This window comes from Pectinophora gossypiella, chromosome 11 (assembly GCF_024362695.1).
Source record: "Pectinophora gossypiella chromosome 11, ilPecGoss1.1, whole genome shotgun sequence".
Classification (NCBI taxonomy): Eukaryota; Metazoa; Arthropoda; class Insecta; order Lepidoptera; family Gelechiidae; genus Pectinophora; species Pectinophora gossypiella.
Genome location: NC_065414.1, coordinates 6,851,177 through 6,866,765, shown reverse-complemented (window position 1 = coordinate 6,866,765; position 15,589 = coordinate 6,851,177). Strand labels below are relative to the sequence as shown.

The window sequence follows — 15,589 nt, the reverse complement described above, 5'->3', positions numbered from 1 at the left end:
TATCGACTTAATTATTTCCTGGTATTAGTTGTTTTCCTTCAGGCAAATAACAATATTTCCTTTTTTGTCCTATGATCAGAACGATTTAGTAATAAGAAGGGATTATTGAAGGTTGAAGGCGATTACGTCCTTAAAGTAAACGTGTACGTAGTAATATTTGCTTATTTACTGTTAAAAGAAGAATTTATAACCTAATTGTCACCTTTGACTATAAAATATTCTTCATCCTGTTTAACACTTTCGATGACAGAACGTCTAAAGACGTTCCGACTCCAAGGTCATAATATTACCTATTATGGACCATCAATGACCCATGATCTCTGTCCGTGAAAGGGTTAATTTTAAGATAAATTAAGCTCACGACTATATCTGGAATGGGGTAGTCAGGGGTACATCCATCACAAGATGAACTAAGTACCCACACCTCACTTAGAACAACGTAAGTGATAAGAGGTGATCTGAACCGTCATGGTCGACCCAACTGTGTTAGTGAAAACTGCACTTCAGATAAATTAATAACTCATTGATGCAAGTCCTTTACCGGGATTCGAACCGACGTTCCACGATACACTTATTACCATTATATCGTAATTTATGAAAGAAGATAAGAATTCTCTTGATTTCGTTACGAGATAGTAGGTAAGTACTAAGTAAGTAAGTAAGTAGTAGTGGTAAGTAGTAGTGTCAATAAATCTTCAGGTTAGGTAAGCGGACCCCGTGAAGAACAGGATATTGCTAGGGAGATGATGATAATGAGGTAAGCACTAAGTATTGGTCTCGAGGTAATTGTACTCATCCACAATAGGATCTAAAATTAAAATTCAACTTCTTTTTATGTGACTTGGACAGAAAAAATTGTAGGACCTGATGGTAAGAAGTCACTGCTGCCTATGGTATGGTCTATGTGTTGCCAACCTTGAAAAGCTTTTTTCACCCCTTCAAAAAAGAACCCCATATCATGGTGCAGTGGGAAAACCACGGAATTCCCTCCGTGGTTTCCACATTTTACTAGCACGTAGCAGAAACGAGCGCATGAATAGTGTTTTACTTTTGAGATAGATAATGGCCCCGATTCCTGCAGACACCTCTTAACTTTATTTTAAGTTATACCCGTCATTTTATTATCCACCGAAAAGGAAAGGGACAGATGATTGTCAACAAGTTAATTTTAACACGAATGAATAACCCGGGCGAATAAAATAGGCATCTCGCTGGTATGCAATCCGTTTGACGTGCTGTCAACTTAACCCTGTCGGGTTATTAGCCGATGTAAAATTTTTAGACGGTTGTTTTAGATTTGTGCTTAAAATTGACGTGTGTTGCATAAATTTTATGCCTGTAGATTACCCGTCCCTTTCATTTTCAGCGGATAAGAAAATGACAGGTATAACTTAAAATAAAATAAGATTGCGTCTGCAGGAATTAGCACCATTGAGATACTTAAGATTTGAACCCTGGTCAGCCCGTACACATTGTCAAACGCCATCTGAAATTGAAATGTATTTCGAGTAAAGTGGTTTTCTCAGCACTTCAATTGACATTACCGAGTAAACACTTTCTAAGTGTTTGCCTCCGACAAAGTAAGGCTTTGCAACTTTTATCTTTAGTGTGTTCAAGTGTCTTAGTTCAAGGGCAAGTCGATAAGGTAGGGAGTTTACAAGGTCTAGGGCAAATTGTTTTCTTTAGTGGACACCCTGATACATTGTTTAATAATATCAAGTGAATACATACCTGGTTGCGAGCTTGGAAATGATTTTATCTATCTGATACAATCGGTAACAGTCACTGACTATCTTCAAAATTAACTACACACTTATTTTTTGGCCAAATCGTCGTCTTGCAACTTATATTTTATTATTATTATTGCATGTATATATTTATATATGCATGAATATGTAATACTTCGTAAAAAAATGTCTAGTTTTTTAATTTACTTTACTTTTCCAGCGCGCTGTACAATTGTACTATATCCTCTGCTGAAAGTTATCTAGAAGTGATCGCTCTTAGCGATAAGGCCACCTTTACCCACCTTAGAATAAATGTCTTGTTTTGTGTGCAATAAAGTGTTTTATTATTATTAATTCAATCATCGACTGGATATATTTTTTCGACAAAAACATCAAGTTTTAGCACTATCATTTCAGTACATTTACTAAAGAAGATCAATTAAACGCCCATATTATATGCTAAACAGCAGTCATACGGATAGAATTAATAACTTATTTTTTTTAAGTATTTAAATAAAAACTAAAAAGGTCGCGCGAACGAGACGAAAATATTCAAGCTGTGAACATTTTACTACAGTAACCAGTATTGTGAAGTGTAATGAAGTGTAGTGACCGCCGAAATACGTTGACGCCAGACGATGAAAAGTACTTCCACAGCATAATAATGTCAAATATTTGGCGCTCCTCTCGCTTCCACCAGTCCGGATGGAATAGCTTGGCGGCGTAAATATATAATAGAGATAGTTTATAAAATATTTAACCAAGCCTCAGTTTTATCGAAATTTTCGATACCATAGTTTTGAAGCAAATGAAAATCTATCGCCTTTGTTCTCCAACGGGAAGAGCGTAAGTTTATACTCGCTTATTTAGTTTATGTTTCTTCTCATAGCACAAAAATTCGCATAAAAAAGTGATCTGAGAGGAACGTAGCACAGTAATATACACGTCAAGTGGAGTTTTAAAAGAACCACGCTGTTTTCCTGGCAAGTTATGCCGTAGAAACCACTTGGGAGAAATTTTGAGTGAGTTACGTAATTTTGGTGGCGCTCTTTTAGACTATATTATAAATATAACATAAATATCGTATATACAATATACGTATATACAATACGAAATTACGTAACATATCACTCTAAATTCGCCCACATGCTACGCCTACGGTGCTATTTAAATAATGCGCTCATGAAACACCTCGCAAGTATATGACTGTATCGTAAGAATTATCAAAAAAATATGAATACTCGTGTTTATATTTTTAGGAATACTATAAAATAATATTATGTTATTTTGAAGTAGGTATTATAAGGTTTTCTACTAATACTATCGTGTGGGTTGTGAGTCGAATTACCAACCTCATCAACCCTGCTTCCCTGCTCTATTACATTTTTATTCTTAAAGTTAATTTTCTAAATTCGAATAAAAAATTCGCTCGTGTTTTGTTAAACAAAAATTCGGAAGTGTTTTGATTTTTCTGATGAGAAGGGTATTTTTGATCGAATTATGGATTGAAGATAATGACAAGGTGAAGATGGGGAAGCAAACAACCTGTAGTGTAAGATGACATCGACATCAAGTACCTACATCAGAATGTTAATTCCTCCCATCCAAAACACATTTTTAAACCCTCTAAAAACTCACACGGCGATAGAGGCTTTAATGTCCACAGAGCACAATCATATCAGGGGATTGAAACGAGTAGAGGCGGGCATGGTGCCAAAAGCGATCGGTCCCAGTTTATTCCGCAGTCGGCTTACGGCCCGCAATCTCCACCCTCGCCTACTTTACGATATTAGATAATGGATTTCTGTTTATTCAAATGTCCACATTAAAATTGAAATCCATTGGCATCGAACTCTGAGAGATTTGCGGGAAATAATGGTTCTTTTGTTCGTTTATTCTTGCGCCTGCGCGTTTGCTTAAGCCATTCGTAGAGATTCGGATATATGAAATAGGTATGATGACTAATGATTACTTAAACCAGGGGTTCCTAAACTTTTTTTTTTGAAAACGGAACACCCACCTAACACCTTCTGTTTTAAGGATCCCCCTATCTCGTATGATAATGAAATTACAAATTTTAATGTGCAACACAATACAAACATACTTAAATGCACAAACACATAATAAAAAATACAATTACCTCCAAAAAGATAAAACATAGACAACCTAATCCTTGTAACGCCGAGATTTCCAGATACAATAGTTAAATAATGGGGTTTGGGTTTTAAAAGAACATTGGGTTTTACGACTTTATTTTCAAAATTTTATATATTATATTGTATAAAATATTGTATTCATCATCATCATCAATTTAAGAGCCACGCTCTTGTCGGTGTAGCATTTTCCAAATACTCTCCATGCTACTTTTTTAGGGAAAAATAGGGCAGTGGTTTCCCTCTTGCCTTCCGCCCCGCAGTACTCTGTCTGACGCGAGTGGGATGGCGCCCAGAGTAGTCTATTACAAAGCCATACTAGGACTCCTGTCCTCTGCCTCTGAATAGTACTGACAGTTACTGCTGCCCTCTGTCAGGTTCCAGGTTACTGTCCCTGTGACATGCCCCTTCCGTCCTGCATTGCCGTACCGATGGCTCCCATCTCCGCCTCTGCAGCCGTTGAGGTCTTCACCCGTATCCCTGGGCAAGGGTTCTACGTTATACCCCGTAGGTCTGGGTCCCTATTCGAACTCAGCCACCATCTCACTCCGGCCTACTGAAGTAAGAGGCGCCCACCCCCGCGGCAAGGACGCGCCGAACAGGAATTGCCCCAGTGGAGGGCAGAGAAGATGACTCTGTTCCCCCTGGGGCCGGGTTAATGGTCTTGTATGAACCAAGACCAAGGGCAAATAGTAAAATAAAATAAAATATTGTATTACTTATATTAAATTCTACTTAAATATAAGTACGCACCCACGCACGTAATCTCTTGTGGAGTAGTCAGGCACAGTAATAGGTTGGTACTTTACGAACATAAGGGCTCCGTTGAAACCAATGACTAATGAAATCAATAATGATTGTAATCGGAAACAAAACAAAGTTTTACTCTTCATTAGAGTTTGATTGAACTGATTTAGATAAGTAAATTCTTTTGTTAATTTTCTTATATAAGAAGTCATTAATTTTCTTATTAAATTATTATTTAAAATGTAGTAATAGTTAATAATAATATTTTAAGTAAGTTCTTGTAGAGAGGGACAACACTTCTACACAGACCAACACTTTTGCAAGAATCTCAGAAGTTTTTTTTTTATACTATCATCCCCCTAGCATTATTCCATTTTTCACAGGGTCTGCTTACCTAATCTGAAGATTTTTCAAGAATATTTCAAGTCCGGTTCTTACAGAAGCGATTGCCTGTCTGACCTTCCAACGCGCGAAGAGAAAACCAGCCCAATGCCGGTTAGGTCACATACCTATGAAAATGCATTTCTCGGGAATGTGGGTTTCTTCACGATGTTTTCCTTCGCCGCTGAGCACGTCATAATCATTTATGATCCAAACATGAATTCAAAAACAAATTCGACAATCATTGGTTTAGGCCTGTGCTGGATTCGAACTCGAGGGGGAAGCCTATAGTAAATCTAAGTTGAACATTTATAAGTTTTGACGTTTCATTACATTTATTTTGTAATTTTATATGATTCACGACACACACTTATAACTTTTGTCACTAAGTGAACATTGTACAAACCGCGCGATAACAACTCGGTCGACCGCAACACAAAAGTAAGTCAAATAAAGTGGAATTTCCACGCGTTTTACGCGAAATACTTCATTTTGACGGCCTTACTGCCTGTTTAAACAAGTGATATTCTGGTAAAGCCCATGTTTCATCTTCCCAGCCACAAATTATATGGTTTGATAGCCGAATCGCCACACCAGCCACAAATAACAGCCTCCGACTGAACATCAAATTCAGCCGCCAAAGTTACAACGATTTATTGTCCATTTGATAAATATGTTTAACAACATTTTATACGCACTTTCAGTGCGAATTCGAGAAAAGGAACAGCGTGGATTGGAGTAGGATATTGTCGCGACAATGACATATCTCATTTTATATCTGACGGCCCCCATGGTTTAGTGGTTGAGCTAGACTCCTGTGGTCCAGAGATCGATTCCCGGTGGAACACGTCTAACAAAAAATCACTTTATGATACTGTGCCTATTTTAGCCAGAATATTGCAGACTGAAATAATCTGATTGAGCAGCTGCTTATCCCGGTTACTACTAATATAAGTACCTATGTAGTCGTCACATGTGCCATATTAGGGATTTTGGTGGCTCCATAATAACTCTGACACCAGAGCTGATTACAATTTATTATTTATTTATTTATATGTTTACTGTTAGAAAACATTGTTGCAAAATTTTAATAATATGACGTCGCTAAACCCAAAGAGGGTTTATCACGACACCATGCCCACAACACGCATAAGACACATACGTGATAAGTTTGTCATCCCAACAACCTATTGAACCCACATGGATATATAAAGTCTTCATCTTTTAAAATCCACAAACAGAGAATAATATACATATATACATTAATGTACATATTATTATTATATACATAAACAGCCTATATACGTCCCACTGCTAGGCACTTGCCTCTATAGGCTGTTTATGTGTGTGTGTGTGTGTGTGTGTGTGTGTGTGTATGTGTACCCCTTTGGAGACACAGGCGCGTGATGCTATGTTATGTTATAAGCAGGTTTATGTAAATAGCATGCAATTTATTCATGTCTGCACGCGTTTATATCGATTCTGCTGGTATAATATACACTTATCTTCAAAGCAGTGGAGCTTTACTCTAATCGTATTTCATCCACGACCTAGTATCACTCCTGCGTGTTTACATTGAATTAGGTTTCGCGTCATCATCATCATCAGCCCATTAACGTCCCCACTGCTGGGGCACGGGCCTTCCCTATGGATGGATAGGGAGATCGGGCCTTAAACCATCACGCGGGCCCAGTGCGGATTGATGGTTATTAACGACTGCTAATGCAGCCGGGACCAACGGCTTAACGTGCCTTCCGAAGCACGGAGGAGCTCGAGATGAAAACTCTTTTTTTTTTTTTTTTTGTGGTCACCCATCCTATGACCGGCCTTTGCGAAAGTTGCGAAGGTTTCGCGTACTGACATTTAATTTTTAATCTTTAATTCTTAGAACATTGTTCGAGAAAGAAAATGAGAGAAATACTGTCGAATCATTGATATTTTACTTTAGTAATTTTACCTTGTCCCTAAAGTTATTTGAGACAAAAAAAAAAATACACAATATCCTCATTTATTCATTTATTTCTGTTACGTTATTTTTTATATAATTCATAGTCTCTTTTTAGCGTGGTGGAGTATGCTCCATAGCCCTTCTGGTTGATTTAGGGGAGGCCTTTGTCCAGCAATAAGACGTACATACCCTATTTATGAATCTTTATGTATGTATGTTTTTATATTAAGTTTAGTAGGTATACTTTTGTAAGTTCAAGGACAGGTAGTTTAAGGTAGGTATGATGTCATAATGAAGCAATGCTTGTGGAGCTAACTTAATACAACCATTATTAATGAGCAAACCTGCTGGGTTTGCACGGCTTCCAAAAGTCCGGGTCTCCGTAGTCCCGAGATATGAAAGCGAGATATCTTTATTTGTACTGAATAATCCGTAAATATCCATACTAATATTATAAATGTGAAAGTGTTTGGGTGTGTCTGTTTGCTTGTCCGTCTTTCACGGCAAAACAGAGTGACAACCTGACGTGATGTTTTTTAAGTGGAGATAGTTAGTTGAAGGGATGGATAGTGACATAGGTTACTTTTTGAATCTTTATAACCGCCCAATTTCCTAAAATGGGGGGTGGAAGTAACAAAATATATATATAGAAAATAGAAAAAAAAATAGAAAAATATTTATTTCAAAAAAAGAGATTTGCAAAAGTAATCTGTTACAAAAAACTGGTTTTATGAGGTAGTTTCAGAAAATCTACATATAGACAGATAAAAGAGCGGACCCTGCACTAAGCATAAGCCTATATCGCAGGGACCCGAAAAAAAAACGATTTAACATTGTTTGGTTTTGTTCGGACTTATCCAGAAGCAACAGCAACATATATACCTATACTTACACTTACACTTTCTGAATCATACCTCAATGTATTCGTTACGATGTCACATAAGTTCGCGACTCTTAACAGATGCACATCCATCGCAAGATAAAGTGAGTCCCACGCTTCACCTGAGCTACAAAAGGTATTAATATTTTACATAGAATATAAAAAAATGCCTTTGGTCTTGGTTCCATACAAGACCATTAACCCGACCCCAGGGGGGACAGAGTCATCTTCTCTGCCCTCCATTGGGGCAATTCCTGTTCGGCGCGTCCTTGCCGCGGGGGTGGGTGCCTCTAACTTCAGTAGGCCGGAGTGAGATGGTGGCCGAGTTCGAATAGGGACCCAGGCCTACGGGGTATAACGTAGAACCCTTGCCCAGGGATACGAGTGAAGACCTCAACGGTTGCAGAGGTGAAGATGGGAGCCATCGGTACGGCAATACAGGACGGAAGAGGCAAGTCACAGGGACTGTAACCTGGAACCTGACAGAGGGCAGCAGTAACTGTCAGTACTATTCAGAGGAGGAGGACAGGAGTCCTAGTATGGCTTTGTAATAGACTACTTTGGGCGCCATCCCACTCGCGTCAGACAGAGTACTGCGGGGCGGAAGGCAAGAGGGAAACCACTGCCCTATTTTCCCTAAACAAGTAGCATGGAAAATGCTGCACGACAAGAGCGTGGCTTTTAAATGGATGATGATGATCATAAAAAAATTACAATACCTTAATCTAAAAATACAATATTCAAATGTTCAAACACAATTTTTATTTTTATTAAACAAAAAAATATACTTATGAAAACACTGTTATGGTTTATAAGCAAATTACTTATATTTGAATTTTGACTGTTGCATTTGCCATACCATATAAAATTAATAAGGAATGGACTTAGAAACTTCGCAACACGATTAACATTATTATTATACAAGTACAGTTGGAATTGTTCGACCAATTTCAAGGCTTCGGCCATAAATTTCCACAAGTATGAACTACTATTAGTTTGGGAACAGAGAGTGAAACAAATTCGTGTATAGTACGGATACCGGCAGTGACAGATTTATTGTAAATACCTTCTTTGGTCTGTTTCTGCTTTTTCTTCTTCTAATTTTGTCTCTTGAATAAAGTATATAACATTAACAGCCTATATGTAAAGGTCCCACTGCTGGGCAACACCTCCCCTCAATCAACCGGAGTGGGTATGGATTATAATAACCATAATATATTATGTCGGAAATAAAAAAATTTCGTTTAAACTTTTCCACTACCAATATTATTCGTACAATTTAAGTACGCTTTAAAAAAAAAAAAAACATTTCCGAAAGCCACTAAATGATGCATACATTATTACCAATACATAAACAGCCTAAATATATTTACACAGATATATTTAGGCTGTTTAGACACAATCAAACAGAAATTAACTAGGAAATTGTAAATTATAACATACTGCATTATTACATATAAGCGAAAACCTACTTTCAAAATCATTCATTTCAAATGGAAAATGTCCCTTGCGAGTACTCGCGAGGTAGGTAGCCGTAGAAAAGCAATCAAAGATGTTTGCGCCTGGGGCAGCGTACGTTATATTGACAATACAAGAACGACCCACATAATAATAGTGAAGTGTGCGGATAAGGAAATAAAATTGAATAATTTACGAGTAGGTTTTACCGCTGGATGTCACAGGGGCGGTGATGCGAGATATCAAATTATAAGAGGCTTGCACATGCGCAGTGAGCGCGACCGGCCGCCGCGCGCCAGTCTGCCTGACGCTCGTACAGTTTCCGAACGGGCCTGCGCGATGCCGAAATTCAAATTCCGAAGCTCGAAAGCTCGAACGCGGTAAACCGTTTCCGAACGACTGTGAAAAATTAAAAAGAATACCTACTTTAAATAAGGAACTGTGTCGTGAAACAAAAACTAAGTGACTGTTAAATTTAGGCAACAGTAAAACGCCTATTCAGTTTAGTGTATAAATAGTTTTAAAGTAGTTATATTTTGATGGAGTAGAAACTTAGTTGTGTAGTAGTAATAAAGAACATTTTGGATTCACAAAACTCGGTAAGAATGCACTGTTATATTTTGTGGGTACTTACTAGAACTTTACAAATTGGACACTTTCGTGGTGACCGAACCTGGAAACTTTTCTTTTATTGCCATACATTTGTCACGGCTTATTGTTTTATCTTGTTAGGAGGAATCAAATTTTATAGGGCCGTATGAAAGGCCGGGTGTAAAAAACTACGATTCTTGAAGTTTATATAGAGCACGGTAATAAAATTTTATCATTATTTTCCTTATTTTTGCGCTTCTTAATTCATATTTTCTTTTAAGTAGAGATCCTTTTTGATAAACGGAGGTTAAGTAAAAACGAATCAGAAAGAAATAAGTCCACCCTTGTAAACGTCCATTTCTTGTTTGTGATGTAACTAGTTGTTAAGTGCAATAAAGTATATAATAAGATTGAATGAATTTGTGTTTAAAGAAATTGGATGAAGTAAAGGAAGTAAAATAAATGAAAGAAACGCGCCAATTGCGTATAATATATGCTCTTTTTGTCTCAACTGCAAGAAAGCCTTTCATGGTATTACTTTAATAAAATAAGCGGAAAGAATGGCGTAAAAGAGAAGAGTAAGTATCTCGACAGATTGGACAGAGAGAGGCAATACTCACGCTCGTAAAGGGGTGAGCTGTACAACATGTCACTAGAAGATAATTTGCAGTGACACTTGATATTGAAATTTATTATGCAATATTGCCCATATATAATATAATATCTTAACCTAATAATACATAAATTGTGTTGGCACTTCCCAGCCAACCGGTCAAAGACGTCAATGCCCATACAACACAATACAAAATCTATTTCTTACACAATCACGCACAAAAACCAGTATACAAGTAGGACAAAAGTAGTAAGTACAAAAAAGTACAAGAGGGGCCTTATGCCTAAATAGCAATTTCTTACATATAGCCTTCATGTAAAAAACAGGATAATTGATAAGCAGTAAATCACAAAGAGAGTTACTGTGGTTCCGTGTGTCATTGGCTAGCTTCTAAAACAGGGAGCACCATTTCGAACCCCGGTACCACATAGGGTTCACTTACACACCCACACAGGTGACAATTATATCATGACGTACGACGTCGACGTCGTCGTGTCGACGTGTATGATGACGTTTCGGCTCACCACCTATCACATTGATCTGACAGAGAGCTCCGTGACGCGTGGGTACTTTGTACCTCTGAAGGACATCTATCGCAAGATGAACAAAGTACAATTAAAGTAGGTACCTGGGTACCCCAATACGCACACCACACACACACACAAACTAAAGTGAGTGAGTGAGAGTACACCAGAGCGCTTTTCTAAATTGGGTCTGGGAGTTTCTTTAAAATCTACAGTTAAGTAGCGTGAGCCGTGGTAGAACGCTTGCCTCTCACTTTGAGGTCGCACGTTGGAATGCCACCACAGGCCTATACCAAGGTATGTCGAATTTGTTTTCAAATTCATGTTTGGATCATAAATGATTATCACGGAAAACATCATGAGGAAACCCACATTCACGAGAAATGCATTATCGGAGGTATGTGACCTAACCTGTATTGCGCTGGTATTTTCATCGCGAGTTGGAAGATCAGACAGGCAGTCGCTTCTTTAAAAAACCGCTTGGACCTTGGGAAAAACTGAGACAATTCTAGAGAGATGAGTTGAATAGCATGAGAATGCTTCATATCCTCTTCTATCTAGATGGAGAAGTTGCATTCAGAAGTAGTATGTGGTTATATATACGTGTGTTGTGTGTTCTAATGATAATAATAATCACGTATACCTCAAAGAATGAAGTTATATGCAGTTTATGTTTATATAGTTATTTAGTAATATAAAGCTCGGTGAGGTGTGTGTACTTAGTTCATGTCTCATTAAGTACGGCAATTGGGTAGATGTGATATAATGGAGAGATTCAGCATCATCAATTTAAGAGCCACGCTCTTGTCGGTGTAGCATTTTCCAATGCTACCTTTTTTGGGAAAAAATAGGTTGTATTATTTCGAACCGTTTTCATAACGAGTTAAAAGACTAAATTCATTACTTAAATCGTTCATCAAAATTATACATAGCAAAGTTAAATAAAAGTCGTATAGCAATATTATGTAGCGTTTCCCTATTTTCTTCTTTAAAGGCTGATATTATTTTAATTGGGACCTCTTAAGTGCTTTCTGGGTTGAGTTTGGGGGAAAAAGCCTTTTGTCATTTGGAAATTACGCGGAAAACAATGCCTACTATTTGCTTATAGAAAGTGGTTAAATTGTTTGTCTTTTAAAAGCATTGTGCTGTTTGCGTTCCTTGGGAAGTAATATATTAGGAATACTACGTTCCCGAACGGATGTAATTGGTTTTTCTTCAACTGGAGACATTTTGTTAATACTTGTTTATTTAGTACATTGACATTTTAGACATGTCACCCTATGTCAATCCCTTTTATTTGTATCACTGTCTAACTAACTAAAAATGTATGAATGTATGGGTTTGATAGAAGGTGACATGTTAATGGAACATGACCGTCACTGAATGAGACCCCCCCACCCGGGCCGTGGGTTTAAAAATAAAATATAAGAAGCTTTGTCGATAATCGCAATTGGTTGAAACAATGTTGTACCAGGTGGTACCCAAAATCAAAAGCCGAATTCCGGCTAAACGCCGCGTATTTCGAGAAAGTCGCCATAGAACAAAAATACGAGTATCAACTCACTAAAACGTTTCGAATGAGATGTGTCTGGAATCTGTTGATGAGGGGGGGGGGGATGTTTTGACTCATCGTCCTTTCATTTGTTCTGCCCTTCGTGTTCGATGATTGATTCATCATACCAGCAGGCACATAATATGTCCCTTTACTAGCCCTATCAATGTGTATATCGGTCTCATTTGGGTTCATGCTCCCGCTCTACGCTCCACGAACCCTAAGATAGAATGCCGGCGGAGATGTACCACAAAGATCACTCTATCCCTAGTTTGGGAAACATATTACAGGCTAATCACCCGATTCTCCGAAAGTAAGCTGTCAAGTGCTTCGGGAGGCACGTTAAATCGTTATTCCCTGTTACTCGGTGACTTAAGTACGTTTGAGTATGACCCATGTCAGAGGCCTTTGGCGGCTCAATATTAACCCTGACGCCTGGGTTGATGAGGTTGGTAATTTATTTCACAACACACACGACAGGAAAAAGCTCCTTCAGTCCAACTACGACATAACCTTAAAATTTTCAAATATTATGAAAGATTTCCCTAATAGCGACCTAAGTCTTTTTTGTCAAAAAAGTTGAACTCTATTTACTTCAATTTTTTTATATGATTTATTGTAGATTTGCCGTAAATTATGGAAAAAAGTTTTCTTGCAACACCCACACACACTCTCACACACACACATTTTTCATATGTTTAATGCTTTGTTCTATGCTTTTGATTGCTAATTGCGCTTCCTTTTTCCGCTGCACCAAATAATTAATTTACCCACCACTTTACACTCGTCCAAAAAATATTGACGCCTGTAATTAAGTATTCAAAAAATCTTGCGGATTTTTAAAACCGCTAATAGGATTCCGGCACGATACCTATCCGCGCATCGGCTTAGATCAGCTTGGCACAATCCGCATCTGATTGCACAAACGCTTTTTTCGAACAGTAAAAGTTGGATACGCTTAGTGTGGTGACGCATTCCGCAATATCTCCACACTAAAAAGAACAGATGAATTCTTACGCAGATCTTGTATACGCCTCGTATGTTATATATTGTATATTTTGAGTTATTAATTTATCTTGAGTGCAGTTTTCACAAACACAGTTGGCTCGACAATTATAGACGGCGACCAACGGCTCACCACCTATCGAGTTGGTCAGAAAGATCGCTCAGTAAGGCGTGAGTACTTAGTTCATCTTGCGATAGATGTACCTCTGGCTATTCCAATTGGGATATAGTGGTGAACTTATGTTATGTTATATTTTGCAAAACTCCGATTTAGGATTCGATAGTACCTAGATAACCCTTTAAGGAGTAGTACTATGAGCGTAATATTTCTTTATTATTATTTTTCAGCGTATCCTTCATATGCATGCGTTTGCCAATCACAGGACAAGTACCACAGATTGTAAAGAAAGTAGAACTCGATACGAATTGAAATAACAATATTACTCTTACTTGACATGGCTAAACTTAATTAATAAATGTCTATTGACTGTAAAAGGAAACAAAAAAAAATATTTTCGCTACCAGGGGGGCTAAAATGGCCACATCGAAGCATTTCATCTAAGAAAGCAATATTGCAATTTGACATTTGCGCATATAAAAGTAAGTGCGCAATGCAAACAAATGTCAAATAGCAATATTGCTTTCTTAGATGAATTGTTTCGATGTGGCCATTTTAACCCCCCTGGTCATAATAACGTTAGCTTACATAAATTCAAATTTTATTTTATCGATACAATTATCTATAAAACTGAACTGCTCGTCACTAAACTAGATCAGTGTAGATTTTTTCCGCCCACTCTCTCCAGCGACACGCGAAAAGCGACAGTTAAAAAAAAATCATTCCTAGCGAATCTCGGATTCTTTGTAGTTTTATCGACAAAATCTTTTTGCGGTGAGACCAAGCCTGTAATGAACGAACAGCGTTTATGCTAGTTTTGTTCTGTAGATTGCTTCGAGTTTCAACTGCAGTTTATGTAAGTGAAACGATCTGATTTTTCTGTAGGTATTTTATTTAATATCGCTCTTCTATTTTGTTAAAGTTTCCTCTTCTTCTTCATTAAGCAAAGTGAGTGTTTTTTTTAATCATCTTACGGACCTTTGTTGAAAATTTACCTTTTCTGTTCTGTGGTTCAATGTCAATGTTTATTAGGGAAATTATGTAAAAAATCAAAAATAAAGTTAAAAACTCATATTTTCTTTTTTTGAACTAACTCTGATCTAAATAAAGAAAAACAGTATAGGTAGCAACATAATTCAATACATATCTGTCCCAAATATCAAGAAACAATTATTTTTATATACGCCTCTGCCAAAGCAATTATATTTTTGAATAATTATGTACCTGAGCCATGAAAAAAATAGGTAATTTTCACGTTAAGTAAGTACAGTGCCCTCTATATATTTTTTGCGGAACGTAGCATTGAGAGTCACTCATTGGGGTATCGAGCTTTCTCTCAGTTTGATTAATGTTAAAAGTTTATTGTGAATAGCGCAAATATGAGTATCAATACTTTATTTTGTAAAATGAAAATAAAGTGAAAGTTAAAAGTCACTCACTATCTCACGAACAAAAAATAAGGTTATTTTTTCCGTACTGCGTCGTCCATTTTCACTTCTTTTTAAGCAAAGCTTTTTCGCAAAATGGCACAATCAGGCAACTCTTTGACAATTGTTAGAAATAAAACGCTCCACTGTGGCCTGGGAAAGTTCGATATAAGAAATAACTTCACCAATATATTCCAATCTGATTCTCGCGTCGTAAAATCTCCGGAAGCGCGACACGAAATAATGCAACAGGAGTTCCGGATAATACAGATATTTTGAGGAAAATAAGATTCAATATTAGTTTTCCTCTACACTCCACCAGTAAAAGACTTGTCAAAAACACAATTCACGTAAAAAAACTTGTTTGACAAAAAGTTCTTGTTATGATTTTGTACAGCTATCTGTATTCGTGTTTCTAATAACACTTAAAGAACATCCTTAAACCTTGAGTCTGTGTATGTACTT

General features: G+C 37.3%; 1 protein-coding gene across 4 annotated transcripts in view; it reads left to right on the top strand.

Moving 5' to 3' along the window:
* The window catches only part of LOC126370988 (hemicentin-2-like), a 540,644-nt gene that overhangs the window by 408,513 nt on the left and 116,542 nt on the right, over positions 1-15,589 (top strand). The window contains exon 1 of one of the 4 annotated variants that reach the window (XM_050016177.1): positions 5,367-5,449. The exons of 2 other annotated variants lie outside the window; for them this stretch is intronic. The gene's annotated coding sequence lies outside the window, so the exon portion shown is untranslated. Of the gene's footprint in view, positions 1-5,366; positions 5,450-9,762; positions 9,894-15,589 lie in introns of those variants that run through there. One more of the 4 variants, XM_050016175.1, reaches the window with a different exon arrangement.